Genomic DNA, 16,864 nt, shown 5'->3' on the forward strand with positions numbered 1-16,864 from the left:
AGGAGACAATTGAAAAGGGGAAGAATTTCTCATTTTTAAGAAAAGGGGAATAAGTTCCCATTTTTAAGAAAAGGGAAGAAGTTCCCGTTTTGAACTAAAGTTGCGTCGAAGGGAGTCTTTTGATAGTTTCCAAAGATTTTCATCCATTTGCATATTTACATACATGCACGACATCATTTCATGGGGAAGGGGAAAAGAGCTAAGGCATTATATACGCAAATCACCTGATCAGCTGGTATACGATGATTATGATGCTCGAAGGAAATTTGCCGAAGGGGCCATTATGCTATTATGCCCGAAGGGGCTGCGAGCAGGGCGAAGGCATGTACAATATATATATATATATATATACACATTAAAAGTTCATATGCACGTACATGATTCGTATTTTTATTTATAGGTACAGATTGAGTCTGTTACTCTTTTATCATTCGAGTCGAGATATATTGTTTCAGTTCTGCCTTACATACTCGGTACATTATTGGTACTAACATCCCTTTACCTGGGGGTGCTGTGTTTCATGCCACACAGGTGCAGACCGCTGAGTAGAGGACGCTTGCCATAGGATGTTCCGGGGCTATCAGCTGGATTGGTGAACTCCATTTCTATTTGGTGTGTTGCCGAGTCAGAGTATTTATGTATGTCCTCAAATCAGATGCATTACGAGTATGTTGGGATCCTATCTCAACTTATGTTATGGTAACCTGGTCCTTGTTAGAGGATTTTGCAGACAGTGTCCTGTGGATAGTGCGTCGAGATGTCGACAGTTGTGTAAAGCGGCCATGTAGGTCAACGTGTTCATATGCATTGTTTTAAATATTTTATCATATGGCCTGGATAGCCACAAGCATAACAAGCATCTGATCCCCGTCGACATTGCCAGCGTATAGCTTGCCATACTGGGCACACCGTGGTAAAGGTGGTCTCGGCCTCGACTCGATGCATGCCGAGAACACAGGCTAGAACTCCTCGACCCGGCCGACGAGAATAAGAAGGCCGATCAAATATCTGACCTAAAACTAGCAGAGGTGCACTCCCTGCTGAATGAAATCGATCACAGAATACTCATCTACGTCCTCCTGCTGGACTCGCCATAATATTTAAGGATCTAGCGCTCTTACCATGACCCCGGTCACGCTCACGCTCTGTCCTCCGGCGCTTGTGATCTTCCAGATTCTGTGCATATGCCTGTATACAGAAAATATCTATAGCCGGCTGTAACGCCGCTATCATACACTCATCAATCAAGTATGGCCCTAGACCAGCCATGAAATGATGAACTCGATCCTCCATCTCAGCCAGCATAGCTAGGGCATATCTAGCCAAGGAGTCAAAGTATACACTGTGCTCTTGAACACTCATACTGCCCTGCTGAATATGTAAAAACCGATTTTCTCAGGCCCGTCGAACCTCTGGTGGCAAATAACGACGAATAAAGGCATCTGAAAACTCTCACCAAATAGCTGGAGGGGCATTCGCTCCCATAGACAGCTCCCATGTCTGATACCACTATACTGCAATGTCACGGAGCCTATAAGAAGCCAACTCTACTGACTCGACCTTATCAGTGTGCATAACCCTTAAATTCCTCTGCATACTATCAATAAAGTCCTTAGGATCCATATTTTGCCTCAACATGGAGAACTCTAGAGGTTCTAACTCGAAGAAAGTCTTAACCCTCGCACTACCAGCTCGGTCTACCTGATCAATACCAATTCCCTAACATTTAGCCTGAGCCGCTACTAATCTGGTCAATAACTGTATGGCATCCCACATATCCCGGCCGGTGCATACGGGCCGAGGGCGGGACAGGCTTTGGAGGCGGGATATGCGAAGTTTGAGAGGGGTCTCGCTCTGAGACTGTGCCCCCAACCCCACGGTGACCAGCTCGCTCACGTCGACTAGTAGCCTCGCCGACCCGACTCCCTTGCCTTTTTGGGCAGCTATAGCTTTCTTCTGAGGCATCACTGAAATTAGAACAAATTGTCCGAAGGTGAACTCTTAACACACGGCTCTATCGCATGATCTAAGAGAGAAAGAATAACACCAACCTAAATGTCGTGTAGCCTCCTGTTTATAAGTGTGGTGCACGACACACCCATAAACAAGACTCTACTAGACATGGTCTGTGGACAACCCTAGGACAGAACTACTCTGATACCACTTCTGTCACGACCCAACCGATGAGTCATGACGAGTGCCTGACCTCTATTGACCAAACACCCCTATACTCGTACCTGGAGCTCACTAAAGGGGTAAGGTGTCCCATACATGACTTATAGCTGAGCTATATTGACTCATACAAGAATGACATCAAGAACTATCAACCATCTGTGCATATATATATATATATATATATATATATACGAAAAAGAACAGTGCAAGCCGACTAGGCCGCTACATATGCTATATATAAAAGAATGGGAGCCGACAAGGCTATATCACGTACCGACTACATATAACTGTCTACAGACCTCTAATGGAATAGAAACCTATATAAAGGACGGGACAGGGCCCCGACATATGCATATATACATATAAATCTCAAAATGGCATACCAAAATAGACTGCAGCTCCGGATCAAGTGGAGCGGAGTGACTATCATTGAGTGGAAGTCCTGCGGCCGGACCTCCCGTGTCGGTCTGCACCCGAACTGCGAGCATGAGCGACCCCCCGAGCAATAGGGGAGTCAGTACGAATAATGTACCGAGTATGTAAGGCATAAGAAAAATAAGTATATAAGATCATGAAAGACATCTGAACATGAAAGCAAATCTTAATATCTGAGTACATCTATGGTTGAACATCTGCATAACTCTATATAACTGAAAGTACCTGCGGGGAGAATGATATGCATAGGTCATAATATAACTGTTAGCACTGTAGAACGTACAACTTGATCCATATACCATATGTTAGTGCCGAGGAACGTACGGCCCAATTCATATATCATATGTTAGTGCTGAGGAACGTACGGCCTTATCCATATATTATCATCATCACCACTGTGCACCAGCTGATCAGGTGGTAATGTGTATATAATGCCTATCCCTTTCCCCATACCCCGTATACATATAATATATGCGTATATAACGCCTTCTGGTCAAGGGTCAATATGCATATTTATAATGAATGCAATGTATAAGTATAATGAGTAACTAGAACTCTTGGAGTGACATAAGGTCGTACGACCTCCGATAGACATCTTTTGAGCTAACATCATCAATATAAGAAATCTCAGGACCCAAGAACAGAAGGAACAATCATAAAAGGGTATAGGATCATCAAAGACTAAAGTACTCCTAATTCTTCTAAGAGTAGAGTAATATGGAAGCTCGCTCACACGTTGTTCGCTCACACGTTGTTCGCTCATATCATAAGATCATGCTAAAATGAAAGAAAGGATAACCTTAACATACCTTATTCGCTTTTCAAGCTAGCTATGCTACTATCCCGAGCTTGAAAAATCTACACACAAGACCAAGTATCAATTATTAGACTAGAACGTACTCATATACCAACCTTAATCTAGTTTACAACTTAACGAAATTCGGGCAGTATCTCTTTTGTAAACTTAATAATCCTTCAACTCCAATTCAACCCAAACATCAACAACAACATCAACAATAACAATATCAATTCTCATATATCACAATATAATCAATTCTACTCCAAATCATCCCTCAAAACAGCCATTAATCCTAACTTTACCCTTATTGAACTTACCACTTTCATAACTATATTTCCTTTACTTAAAACCACTAAAACTCTTAATAATTAACTTAAACACAAAGATAGTAATCATATGCATACCTTGAAGGGACTAGAATACCAAGAATCAACTTCAACTCAACTTTCAAGCTCCACAATTTCAATGAAACCTTACGAACAAACGTTTTCCTTCACTAGCTCGGGTTCACGGGGCTCGGTTCTTGCTAGAATTCCTCCAATATGATGGAAAATGTTAAGGGGAAATACTTTAAGGTATTCACTAGTTTGAGAATGAGAAAATAAGGAATAAAATTGTGGGGCTACATATATATAGATGGATCAAGAAAGTTCCAGCGGTGCGGGTCGATGGGTGGGTCGATGTGCTCCATCGACCTGCCACCTGAGAATCAAAGATGGAAGCTCATCGATAGCGTATAACGATGGCTCGTCAAAGATGATTGATTTCTGTAGACTTCCCTGAGTCGCTCCAACTCGCGTTGATTCGGTTCGTTTAACTTCTAATCCTATCGTATTGCAAAGAATTTATAATTATACTTTGGTACACATGAGGTAAGGCACTTAATATCTCAAAAACTCGGATACGAATCTCCATACTAAGGGTATAAACCACCCATAAGCCAAGGACTTTCTTGTGACGGAAACGAGAGGTGTAACATCTTTTCTTGGAAGTAATGTTCAGAAATGGGATAGGGAGGTGATGACCTCACCCTATCCTGTTCTTCTTTCCAGACCCTGAGGCTTCCTTGTCTTCCTAGACCTTGTCTTCATGACTGTGAGGGGTTCAGAGAGATCTGGGAACTGGTCAAGGGTGGTTGTTATGCCTTGGGGGAGAATCATTGAGTTTTGATGTCACTTAAAGCTAAGTTAAAATAAAGGGGGTAGCTGTCTGTCATATCTTTGTCATAATTAGGGAGGTTGAAACTGCCATTTGCTAAATATTAAAAGAGGTAACTTCTTCACTAGGATCTGATGCAATTTCTTTTTTTTTTAGAAGTGTAACTTGCTTGCTTTTCTGTTTGCTCCACGATGAATGTGTTTAAAGCTGGTGTGATATATTTATGTGTGGACTTAGTCATGTGAATGTACTAATTTTGGTCTGAATTTAAGGAAAAAGCACTCAGTAAATGCAAGATTGGTAAGAATCTTCATTTCCTGAACATAACTGTGACACCTAGACTTCAGTGGGCATTATGGTATAACTCAGATTAAAAGGATAAAAGTGTGCTTTGGCTGATGAGGTCTGATCCTATACTGTTGGAATTATTCAGAATCCTATCACGAATAAAATCATGGAGATGAAATAATTAATATTTGCGTCTGTATTTCTAAAAAATGAATAGTTTAGGGTGGAATTGGTTTGATGTTGATATTTGGGGACATGATTGAATACTCATAAAGATAGTGTGAACCACTTGGCTTAGGATGGTCTTTTCAAGACACCTCAAAGAGGGGCAGGGAAGAGTCAAGCCCAGCTTGACTCACAATATCTACCCCCCAAATGAAGGGTGTCATGACAAGCCTATAAACCATGGGGGACACTCTTGTCTTGAAGGTATATTGGCTTCCTTAAATCTCATCATCTCACCAAAGGGTTGGAGATAAAAGGGGGTTTAGGAAAATTGGTTTGTGTAAAGATCTAGAAGCACTTAGGAACATAAGAATAATGGAGCTGGTCATTTCAAGAAGAGGATCTTTGGTTTTGTTTTAAAAGCAATGAACTAGTTTAAGGTTGTTGACAATAAATGTCCCTGCTAGGAGTTCAAAGAGTCTGAACATGTGAAGATTGGTTCTGAACTTTATGCCATTTCTTCTGGGATTTGTTGACACACATAGCTGACTCTTTCCCCTGTCTATCTTAAGTGGTAACTTGCATGAAGCCTTGTTGTAATGTGTTCCTACTGGTGTTGTATTGAAATAAAGATTCTTTCTATGGTCCTTTCCCGAGAATATAAAACTGTACAATCCCAGTTCATGTGATGTTATTTGGTCCAGACTTCTTGGTGTTCTAATTTTGTCCTGGTGATTACAAGTTGTAGAATTTTATCTCTTTATCTACATCCTTCTACTGTACTATTGTTATTACATTCAGGCAGCTCTCATTTGCTAATAGGTGGTCTATTGATATAGGAAATTAGTGAATCATCTAGATGAGAAATGTGGGATTTAAGTTAGACCTGGATAAGTCTTAGTTTATATATTTCGATGCTGTTATAAGGGACAAGATTTGGTTAAATAAAATAAATAACCTGTGGTCTATAGTTGAACACTCAAAAGTGTGGATATATATACAGAATATACATACAACTTTAATAAAGGGAAGGGAGTATATATACATGATATACACTTGGTATACACATCCTGTGTATATCATAGGTATACTGTGTATATGTATGATAAAGTAGGCCAATCATAGACAGTAGGTATATGCAAATAAAAGAGTATGATTTGTTTATGCTACTTATTTGACTAAGTACTTTGAAAGTATTATACATATTTCATGTGCCTCATTATATTACAATACCTGCCTCAGTCCTTGTCATGATTTTGAATTCATTTTAATGCTACTTGTATTTAAGATACCTCTCATAAGATGATACTTGTGCACAACTTTGAGACTCTGGTTGTATACTATGGCAACACTGGGTTTTGAGAGTTTGAAGAGGTTTTGAGGATAAGTCTAGCCACTCCCCAATATCCGGCCATGCCTGGGGTTCATGAAACCCCTTGGAACTTGTGCGGTGTCAGGAATAAGGGTGGTGACAACCTTTTCCCATTGGTATGGTATGATTGAAGGTTTCCAGTGAAGCAATAGTGTATGATCAGGTCCTTAGTTGTGCACTTGCAATCAAATGGGGATGTATATGCATATGTATATGCATATATGTATGGTTATGCTAGTATTAGGTTCATCAAACATAGACTCAAATGGGATGTATATGTATATGTATGTATTGATGTATAGTTCTGATAGGACTAGATCCACCAAACATATACTAATTCAATTCCTTTTCCTTTTCCCCTTCTCCTATTGCACGACCATTTGGGCCAGAGTCCAACCAGCCTATTGGGCCAAAGGCCCAGCAGAAATATTCTTTCAAAAACTGTTAAAGTCCAAGAAAGGGAAGCTAATATTATTAAAGGCCCAGCCATGGGTGAGAATGGCGTGAAAGCCCAACCATGGGTAAAAATGGTCTCTAAAGGGGTTTGGTACACCCCTAACACCTCTCTTTAAATTTCAGTATGCCGCCTTCCTTTTGGCTGAAATGTTGTATTTGTATGATTGGAAAAACTCACATTATTATTGGAATCCTTTATATTTGAATTAGGCAACTTAGGTGAATGGTGCATATGCCATTTAGTTCGACCTTAGGCCCCATCGCGATTTTCGAAACCCGAATAAACGTAAATGTTTTCCAAAAGAGAATAAAACGGCTAAAACAATAAGGAAATGAGAAGGATCAGTTTTCATCTTTACCAAAAAATACATGTTGCTATCATGTTTTCCTCAAATCAGGCTTTATCTTTTCGAACTGAGAAAAATGCTTTTTTTCCATGTTAAGGGTTCAATTTTTAAAAAGTTTTATTTTTCGACTAGGAAAAAATGGCTTTGAAAACTGTGTAAATAACATGCTTTACAAAAACGGGTTTTTTACTTTTAAACTCCGAATTAGATGAAAAATGATTTATATGACATGCAATTTGTGGCGTATTTGTTTACCAAAACATACACGTTTTCTAGAGTTAATTCAAGCAAACAATAGAGTTTTTGAGGGCCAAGGCCCAACCCAGAAGTTATATTTTTTAGGCTCCACCTAAACATTTTTTTTTCTAGAAAAAATAATGAAAGATAAGTGCAAATATATTTTGGGTTTAAGCCCAGCAACTAAAGAAAAAAATGAGAAATTTTGGCCAAAGCCCCACGAACCTTAATCATTGTGTAGGAAAGAGCGTAACTTGGGCCTAAGCCCCATGACAAAAATGTTATTCATATATCCTAAACAAATTGGTTCTTAAGATGAGTTTCTAGGAACAAAATGAATCTTGATTGTATAAACCAAACTCTTGTAAATTAAACCCGTATAAAACTCTTCTTAAATAAGTAAATTTTAGATAAAGGTGTTCTAAAAAACGTATTAACCCGGACCATTTGTGAGTCAGGCATGAACAAATTTATTTATCCCAAACCTTTAAAAAGGCTTTTTACCTTTATAAAAGCTAACATTATCCTTATATATGAAAGGAACTAATTATATCCGGATATTATCCGAACCTCAAAACTTTATATGTAAAGGGAACATATTCAATTCTTTTTTTTTTTTAAAATGATATGCAAAATGACACTTTTTTTTTTGGGTAAATAACCACCAAATAAACCGTTTATGTAAATATTCACACATTGGAATTTGAAGGTCAACCGTATAGTATGGATCCTTAATACTAGGGTGCCTAACACCTTCCCTAGGGAATCACCAAAATCCTTACCTAGAACTTTGGATTAAGAAGGATTTTTTTCACGGTGTATGAATAAACCCTTTAAAACTGGTTTTCCTAATTTTCTAAAAATTAAGTGGCGACTCTTTTAAAACAAAGTCCGAAAGAGCACCAACGATTTCGAAGTAGCTTTTTCGAGTGCTAACCCTGCCCGCGAAAATGCGAACCGTTACAAATGGCGACTTCGCTGGGGACTTAAAATTTCTATCCATAAGTATTACACTATAATGTGGGTATATTTGCTTTAACTGTTTGTGTTTACTTTCCCGCAATTATCAACTGTCATTACATGCATATCATAACTCCGCCACTCCTGGCATTTATTTTACACTTTGTTCCAAAGGCAACTTCACGGAGCACGCAGTCCTACCTTCACTATAAAACCAAAATATTTCTTTTGGAAGTTGGTTTATGGCGGTCCTAATGTTCTAACGGTTCGCCCTAGTTGCACCGGGTTCTACGGTCTTTAGTGAAAAAGCCCACTCTAGTAAAACCCCGGGATAGAGCTAAGCCAAATCCTTACTGAACTAGAGCATTCATACCTAGATGAGCTTTGGGTATCTTAGACCTACCTAAGGCTCATTAAGAGAGACCACCTTGTGTTTGGACGGTCTATGACCCGAAGAGCACCGCATTTCATTTATGTGCTATGTGGAAACATGTTTGTGCCTATGTGATGAACCATTGACCCTGTGGGAATGGGGGGGAATTTTAATTGTGTTCTGTTTTGTAGATGGAAAGTAGAATCCGTTTTGACATAGTCACCGAGGCTCCAGATTTGTTGAGGGCTTGGTGGGAATGGTTAGGTGATACTCACAAAAAGACAATTAGCTGCACTCTAGGTCACCTACCCTCTATCATGACGATGAAGGGTCGTCCAGAACTAATAGAGGTAATGGCCGAACATTGGGACGACAAGGAAATGTTTTTCTACTTCGGTGATATTGAGATGACTCTGACCCTAGAAGAGATTAGAGATGCTATAGAAACAATGGAACCTGTCTAAGGAGATGACACAAACCAGATCACCAATTGTTATTTCCACAGAGGCCCACAGTTGGCCAAATCATGAAGTTCCTTGCATTGACTGAGGTGCCCTGGGCACGAGGACCCACTGTAGCCTTTAGAGATCTGTATCGGAGATTCGGGGATGTCACCAGGTATACTCTGTATCAGAGGGAGTTCAAGAGTAGAGAGGAGTAGGAAGCTGTCAGACATTTGGAGTTTGCCATAGCCCTACTAGGCACTATGGTATTCCCAAAGAATGAATCACTGGTCATAGACACCCGAGTGATCTACTTGGCCCACGCCGTCTTTAATGGTATAACCAAGAATCAAGAAACAAGGTATTTTGACCTAGAACCTATCATATTGGTTGATATCTTCTGGGCTTTGGACAAGTTCCAAAATCATTTCCGATACTTCCAAGGATGTAACATGCTGTTGCAATGGTGGATTATCAAACACATTAACATGGCTGAAGGAGTCCGGTATATGAACAATAACAACAGGATAGACCATCTCACAAATTACTATCCGAACCTTATTTACATGTCCAAAGGGGCGTGGACCCGCTTCTTTGCCAAGTTGACTGAAGATAGGATCCAGTGGATGTTCCCTAACTTCATGTCTGAGAGCATAGTGGTTCGGGGCAAGAATTGCCCCTTTGTGCCAATAGCGGGGGTCAGAAGGATCCGGCCTTACTATCCGTCTCGGGTCTTGAGGCAATTATGTAGAAGGCAAGTGATACCTCAGGCAGGAAATCTTGAGCAGTTCATCATCGAGCACACAGAACAGAAAATCAAGAATACCGGGGTGATCCTCAGAGAGTGGAATGGTCACGTGAGTTGGGGTCCAGACACTTTAGCTCCAGACAGGTTCGAGGTAGGGTGTTACCCAGGTTATCATGACAAGCTACAGGGACACTTTGCCCGTGCATCCATCTCAAGGCCTATACTTCCTCACAATGCCCAAAAGGAAGAGCGTCTGAAGGAATGTTTGGAAAGCACTGATGAGCATTTGGCTAGGATTTTAGAAGAAATGGATCCGGTGATAGTCAAGATGGAGATGTACCAAGTACGACTTCAGATTCAGACTACCCTTCAGAGGGTCAAGAAGGCCAGGACAAGCCAGGCTTGACATCAGGCGCTGGAGGAGAACCCTGCTGATTTACTGCTTTTTATCAAGCCCCATGTCGGCTTCATCGTCTTTGTAATCCCTTCGGGGAAGATATTTTTATTGTTATTTATTAACTAATGATGATTTTTCGGGGCAATGGTTCACTTTCACAAATGGAACTTGCATGTTTCAAATGAGTAAGAGAGCCTTAAGTCAAAAAGGCTTTAGGAACGCGAATAGTATAAATATCTGCAAATTACATGAATGCTTGCTACGTGCTTCACATGCATATTTTCTATGTGTGTTATCATATATTGAGACTTGAATACATCGGATCCGATAATCTAAACCACATACCAAAAGAAAAACCCCGTGGCTTAAAACTTACCCAAATTTATCTCCATTAAAAGGTTGACTTACGATGGCAAACAAAGGAGAACAAGAAACGCGGACCCTGGGAGAGACAGTTGAAATGTTGAGAGACAAGGTACTATAAATAGAGGAGCACCTCCAAGAAATAGGGAGGAAAATTGAGGAAGTGGGCCGATTGTTAGAGATGGTTGGGAACCCGCTAGAGGGCAAACCCCAGAAACAATACTACGAGAATGTCCCAGAAGAAGTGAGGGATTTGGTGCTGAACTATATACCTTTGGAGAGAAGGCCCATGACGCCTAGAGAGGAGATTTTGGGAGGAATGAATGAAAGCCAAGGAGCTTGATCAGACCTGTGGGTAACAGAATCAGACCCGCAAGAGGAGTCGGAACCCCAACAGGCAGCCTCCGAACCCGTCGAGGAAGGAGAACCAGAGGAGGAAGAAGAAGAGCCACAGAACATGGATGAGGAGGAATTAGAGCCCGTTGACATATAGGTTGAGGGAGAGGAAGAACCATGTGAGATTTTTCCCGAGTTTGCAGAGGACGAGAATGACACCAATAAGGAATCTGACTACTATGCCCCAACAAACGAGGGGTCTAGCTTTTATGCACCATCAACCATAATGGTACCTGCCGCTTCCACCATGGCGTCTGAGAATTTTGGAAGAGCAGGCCCTTCCGAACCAGCTTGATGGGGCACAGCCTTCAGAGCCCATTCATAGTAGCTCTACGGCCAGTCACCTGTAAGGAGGTATATGAAAGGATGGTCGCCACAGGAGTACCTTGCACCACTAAGGCTAGGTTGCCGCCGCCCGAGTTGGTGTACGCATACAAAAGATGCCCTTTTCACCGCAACCAGGCTGGTCATACCTTGAATGAGTGTCTAGGGTTGAGAAGGAGAATTTATAGCCTAATTAACGATAGGATCATTGGGACTTTGTGGGGGCCACACACCCTACTGGTCCATGACCCTATTATATATATATATTTATATACCCGGAGAAGGGGTCCTCGGTAGCACTCAAATTTTGCGAAATGACTTCACAGTCTTCGAGGAATCATATGCCCGTATCTTCTCGACTTTAGCTACTTTGAGAAAGATTAGACCCTTGGAACCTACCTACGAGCCCACACCATTGGGGCCCAACAGGAAAAGGTTCTGCCTGTATCATGCAGGAGCTATGAGGCACGACATAGAAGAGTGCTACTCATTCAAGCTCAAGCTCAAGCATAAGATCAGTACAGGAGAGATCTTGGTCATCCTCCCACCGCAATACCGAACGGAAAGGAAAATGGACGAGAGTGAGTTCGTAAGGACAGCGACTCACGGAGCCATATTTTTGGCTAGATATTAGGTGTCCCCGCTTTTGTACATAAAAGGTTACCCCCTCCCCATAAATATTGTAAGGAACCGTGCCGACCTGACGTCCTTATGGAGGGATAATTAATCATTGTGTAGGAAAGAGCGTAAATTGGGCCGGGCCTGGTGATGTCTTTAGCTAGGTTTAGCCCAAGAATATTTAGAGAAAGTATATATCCTTCTTTTGTAAAACGAACCACGATAGGGCCTGATTTCCCCTGGTGGGATATGTAGGCAATCTACGTAAGACCCGTCCCCTATATAATATAAATTATAATTCCCCCCCCCCCCCCCTCTTTTTCTAATTTCTATAACAGGGAAGGGTTGGCGAAAGTAAGTCAACCATAAGGCCCATTAAACCAAGCTCCTCCCAAACATCAAAGGTCCATAAACGTCTGGACCTTTAGAACAAAGGATCAAAAGTATTCAAGCTTGATATATGACTTTATATGCTATGTGCGCTTTAAATATCAATATGCGATATTTTGCCTCTATATTTTGTGACAAGTAGCTAACTTTGTCTACTGTTGAGTTATTCTTATCTTATAGAACGAAGCCGATTAGTGTAGTACTGAAAGCTGGCAAACTTCACAAGATCCAAAACCGCGTTAGCATACGTCGCAGAAAAAGGCAAAGAGAAGATGGCTAGTACACTCGATAATGGAAATGAGCACGCTCTCCGTGACAGGGATGCCCAAGATCCACAAGAAGCATCATCTCAAGAAGATGTGATAGCAACATTATTGACGGCCGTTACAACCCTCCAAGAAAAGATGGCTAGGAATGAGGCAGCCGATTCCAGCAAGGATGCCTCGACTGAGGGAAGAAGGCCTCCTCCTCCTTTCCCATCATTAAGCTCCCCAATACCTGATCACTTTCCCATATATCCACCAGGAACCATCCCACCTCCACTAAACTTCACCAACCCTAGCCACGCTGGTCCCTCTCACCACACCCTTCCACCAACAAAATACACTCAAATCTAAGGGACCACTCACTCGGTCCCCTCTTACCAGTTCCCCGGACGTAGTTGCCAATCTGGCGAACTAAGTACATCTATAGCTCCTCCAACTGGGCAGACCACCACTGCCCTGCTCAATCATACCACCCACCAAGTATCATTATTCGCTCCAAATGTCCCAAATGAATCCTCCCTAAGCCTAAGATATGATAACCTGTGTATGCATCCAGATTTAGCCTTACCAGAAGGGTTTAATATCATGACCCAATCCGATGGGCCATGACTAGTGCCCGAGCTGGGCACCCGTATACGGCCTGCTAGATATAATCAGACTGAAACTGAAAACAATATGACACTTTGTAAAAACATGCTATGAACTCATCATGTAATACATCAAAAAGAACCCGTCTCCTGAGAAGCCACAGCTAACCAAAACATAACAAATATGCAAGCCGACAAGGCTGCCACTATACACGGGAACATTCAAGACGAACTACATCGATATAGCTGACCAAATCGTACATACACAACCCACATATGCCTACAGACCTCTAAGAGTATAACAAAGTCTATGTCAAAAGGGTCAGTACCAAAATAGCTCAAGCCCGAACAATAAAGCTCTCAGCGCGGGTAGGGGTAAGTCCTAAGCCAAAGGATAACCAAGCTGAGCGTCTGCACCTGTAGGAATGAAACGCAACCCCCGAAGAAAAGGGGTCAGTACGAATAGTGTACTGAGTATGTAAGGCATGAAATCAATATATACATAAAATCCTGGAAGACATTTGAGACATGTCAATGAATGGGCAAAATAAATGCATCAGTAGAGCTATATCAAAGAAACACATATATCCATAGAAATATCACAACAAAGGCCACGAATACACCGTCAATTGTACCATATATATACACATCACAACAACGACGTCACCCCCTGTCAATTGTGCCATACATATACAAATCTCAACAAAGGCCACAGCACACCCCCTGTCAACTGTGCCATATATATACACTTCACAACAAAGGCCACAAGACACCCCCCCGTCAATGCATATATATACACATCACAACAAAGGCCACAACACACCCCCTGTCAACTGTGCCATATATATATACACATCACAACAATAACACGCCCCCTGTCAACTGTGCCATATATATACACACATCACAACAAAGGCCACAAGACACCCCGTCAACCGTCCCATAGATATACACATCACAACAAAGGCCACAGCATACCCCCTGTCAACTGTGCCATATATATACACATCACAACAAAGGCCACAATATCACCCCCTGTCAACTGGGCCTTGTAATACACAACAAAGGTCACAGCGTCACCCCTTGTCAACTGTGTCGTATATATACATGAAGAATAAAAATGAGTTTAGTGCATAATCAAAATGAAATAATAGAGCTCTCTGTAATGTCACAAAATAGCCATATACATATATTATACTCATGGCATGCATAAGAGTTCAAATGAAAACTATAGCTCTATCCCACCTTAGAGGAACAATTTATAAGGTGAGATCAACAACAATGAAATAAATCGAGAAAATCATGAAATAGCTTAACATTTTCATATCATCGTTGAAATCATATTTGAAACCTTTAAGCATAAAATTATGCTCAACGTAATCCTCACAAAAACATTCTCGTTCTTAATATCATAAGAAGCTTTAAGAGTCATAAACTTCTAGCTTTGAAATCAAGGAGGTTATGAAAACACTTATGGAATCATACCATAGGAATCATGCCTTTGAAAGAAAAGGACGAGCCTTAACATACCTGTTCGACTTCCTACTAGTTACGCTTATCCGCCCGAGATCGTAAATCTACATTCGAGAGAAATTACACTAACGTTAGACTCATCACCGTACACTTGTCCTAAGTTTTCAAATTAAACTATTTTATATCCTAGGAAATCGGGGTAAAGATCTCCCCTGTTTATATGCCTAGCCCGAAATCTCAATTCAGCAACCAACAACAACAATAACAACAACAACCATACCAACATCAATAATATCATTTCCAAAATCAATATGTACCATAAAACAGCCCACACGCTGTTTTCCAACTTCCATAACTAACCAACTTACTACACAATTATTTAACGACTTTGTCTCCGAGAATAAGCCTTAAATAATACCAAAAGAGAAAGATTCATACCTTTTTTTTCTTGTTAAGAAAGCAATATCCTCAATATACACGCTAAAATCCATCGTAAAATAATACTAGAATCACAACCACGCGTTATCCGGACCTAAACTAATATTCCGTCACTTGAAAATTGCTCACTTTTTGGTACCCTCACTCTCCCTACTGATTTCCGAAATTTTTGGGGCTAAAATTTGGTGAAAAAGGGGGTTTTTACCCCTTATATAAGGGTCAAATTCGGAGTCGGGGTCGGCCAGTGCAGATCGTAGCAAGTCGGTACCGTAGCGGTACTATAGCACGCGTTTCTACTTTGTCAGCCGAACTTGTAACATCCATAATTCTCTACTCTGATGTCTTATCGATGAGCGGTTTATTGCGTTGGAAACTACACTCGACGAACTTCATTTTAGGCTTTTGTTTCACTTCAAAACACTTCATATGCGAAGAGATATTCGTCCCCCAAGTTGGATCAAAATTTTCACACACAAACTTCACCCATCCTTTCTCCAAAGTCGTACTACTCCATTACTTCCACTCATTTCCTTATAAAACCTTTCGGTATACCTTATATACATCCTTCACTCATTAAATATACTTAATAATGCTTGCTCCTTACATTCCAAAGTGGTTTTACTTAACCATAACTCGGCCGTACTTATGTTTCAAATTTGATAGGTGCTTCTTCGAAGATACGGGGTGTAACATCCTTTCCCCCTTAAAAACATTCGTCCTCGAATGTTGTAGTGCGCCGATCCTCAATATCCTTATTGAATTTTTGTTTGAATACCATATACTTATACTATAATTTGGTCCGTTTCGTCCTGCTCTTTCTTAGCTCCTTATCAAATTCATTTGTGAGTCATACAGTCTTCAATCTTCATGTATACAAGTTAGCTAGTACTCCATTCTCATTCTGCCTTCCTTCTTGTGGTTTAACTAGCCACGCCACGGTTACTCGCCGTCCTGCGAGCGTCCTTCCTCTTCGTTCCTCATTTCTTTATTAACGGATTACTTCCCTTGCTCGAATACAACACCTTCTTTTGTGTTGACTCCGATGCTATCTTGGCTATCCCTACTTGTACTTGTTGAGCTTAGATATGTGCTAGATTATCCGTAATTCATCGGTAAGCTTTCCGATTCATCATAAATTTTCTTATACTAATGTCTTGTTGCTTATTCAAGAAAAGATTGCCATCGACAAATCCATATTCTTAACGGTTACGTTTCTTCAACCATCCGTCTTAATTCCTTTCCATGATCGCTATAAGCATATCCTCAATCAAGCCACGACCCAACCCCCGCAGTCGTAACTAGTGCCCGAGCCGGACACTTTCGTACACACCTATTAACCATAATCAGCATACAAACAACTCATACATATAAAAAGGTCAGACGTCATCTCAAAACTGTCACATATATATACATATATACCGCACGCGAAGCGGCAGGCCACAAGCGAATGGGACCGCCTGTAAAACATAAATCACACGTATATAACCAAACAAGCAACTATTCACAACCCACGCATATGTGTCTACGACCTCTAAGAGTAATAACGAATCATATGACGGGACGGGCCCCGCCGTACTTCGAAGAGACATATACATACACATATATAACGAAAGTCTCTGTACCCAAAATATAGGGTCCGGGAAAAGGGGAGCGCTC

Source organism: Lycium ferocissimum, chromosome 7, assembly GCF_029784015.1.
Source record: "Lycium ferocissimum isolate CSIRO_LF1 chromosome 7, AGI_CSIRO_Lferr_CH_V1, whole genome shotgun sequence".
Taxonomy (NCBI): Eukaryota; Viridiplantae; Streptophyta; class Magnoliopsida; order Solanales; family Solanaceae; genus Lycium; species Lycium ferocissimum.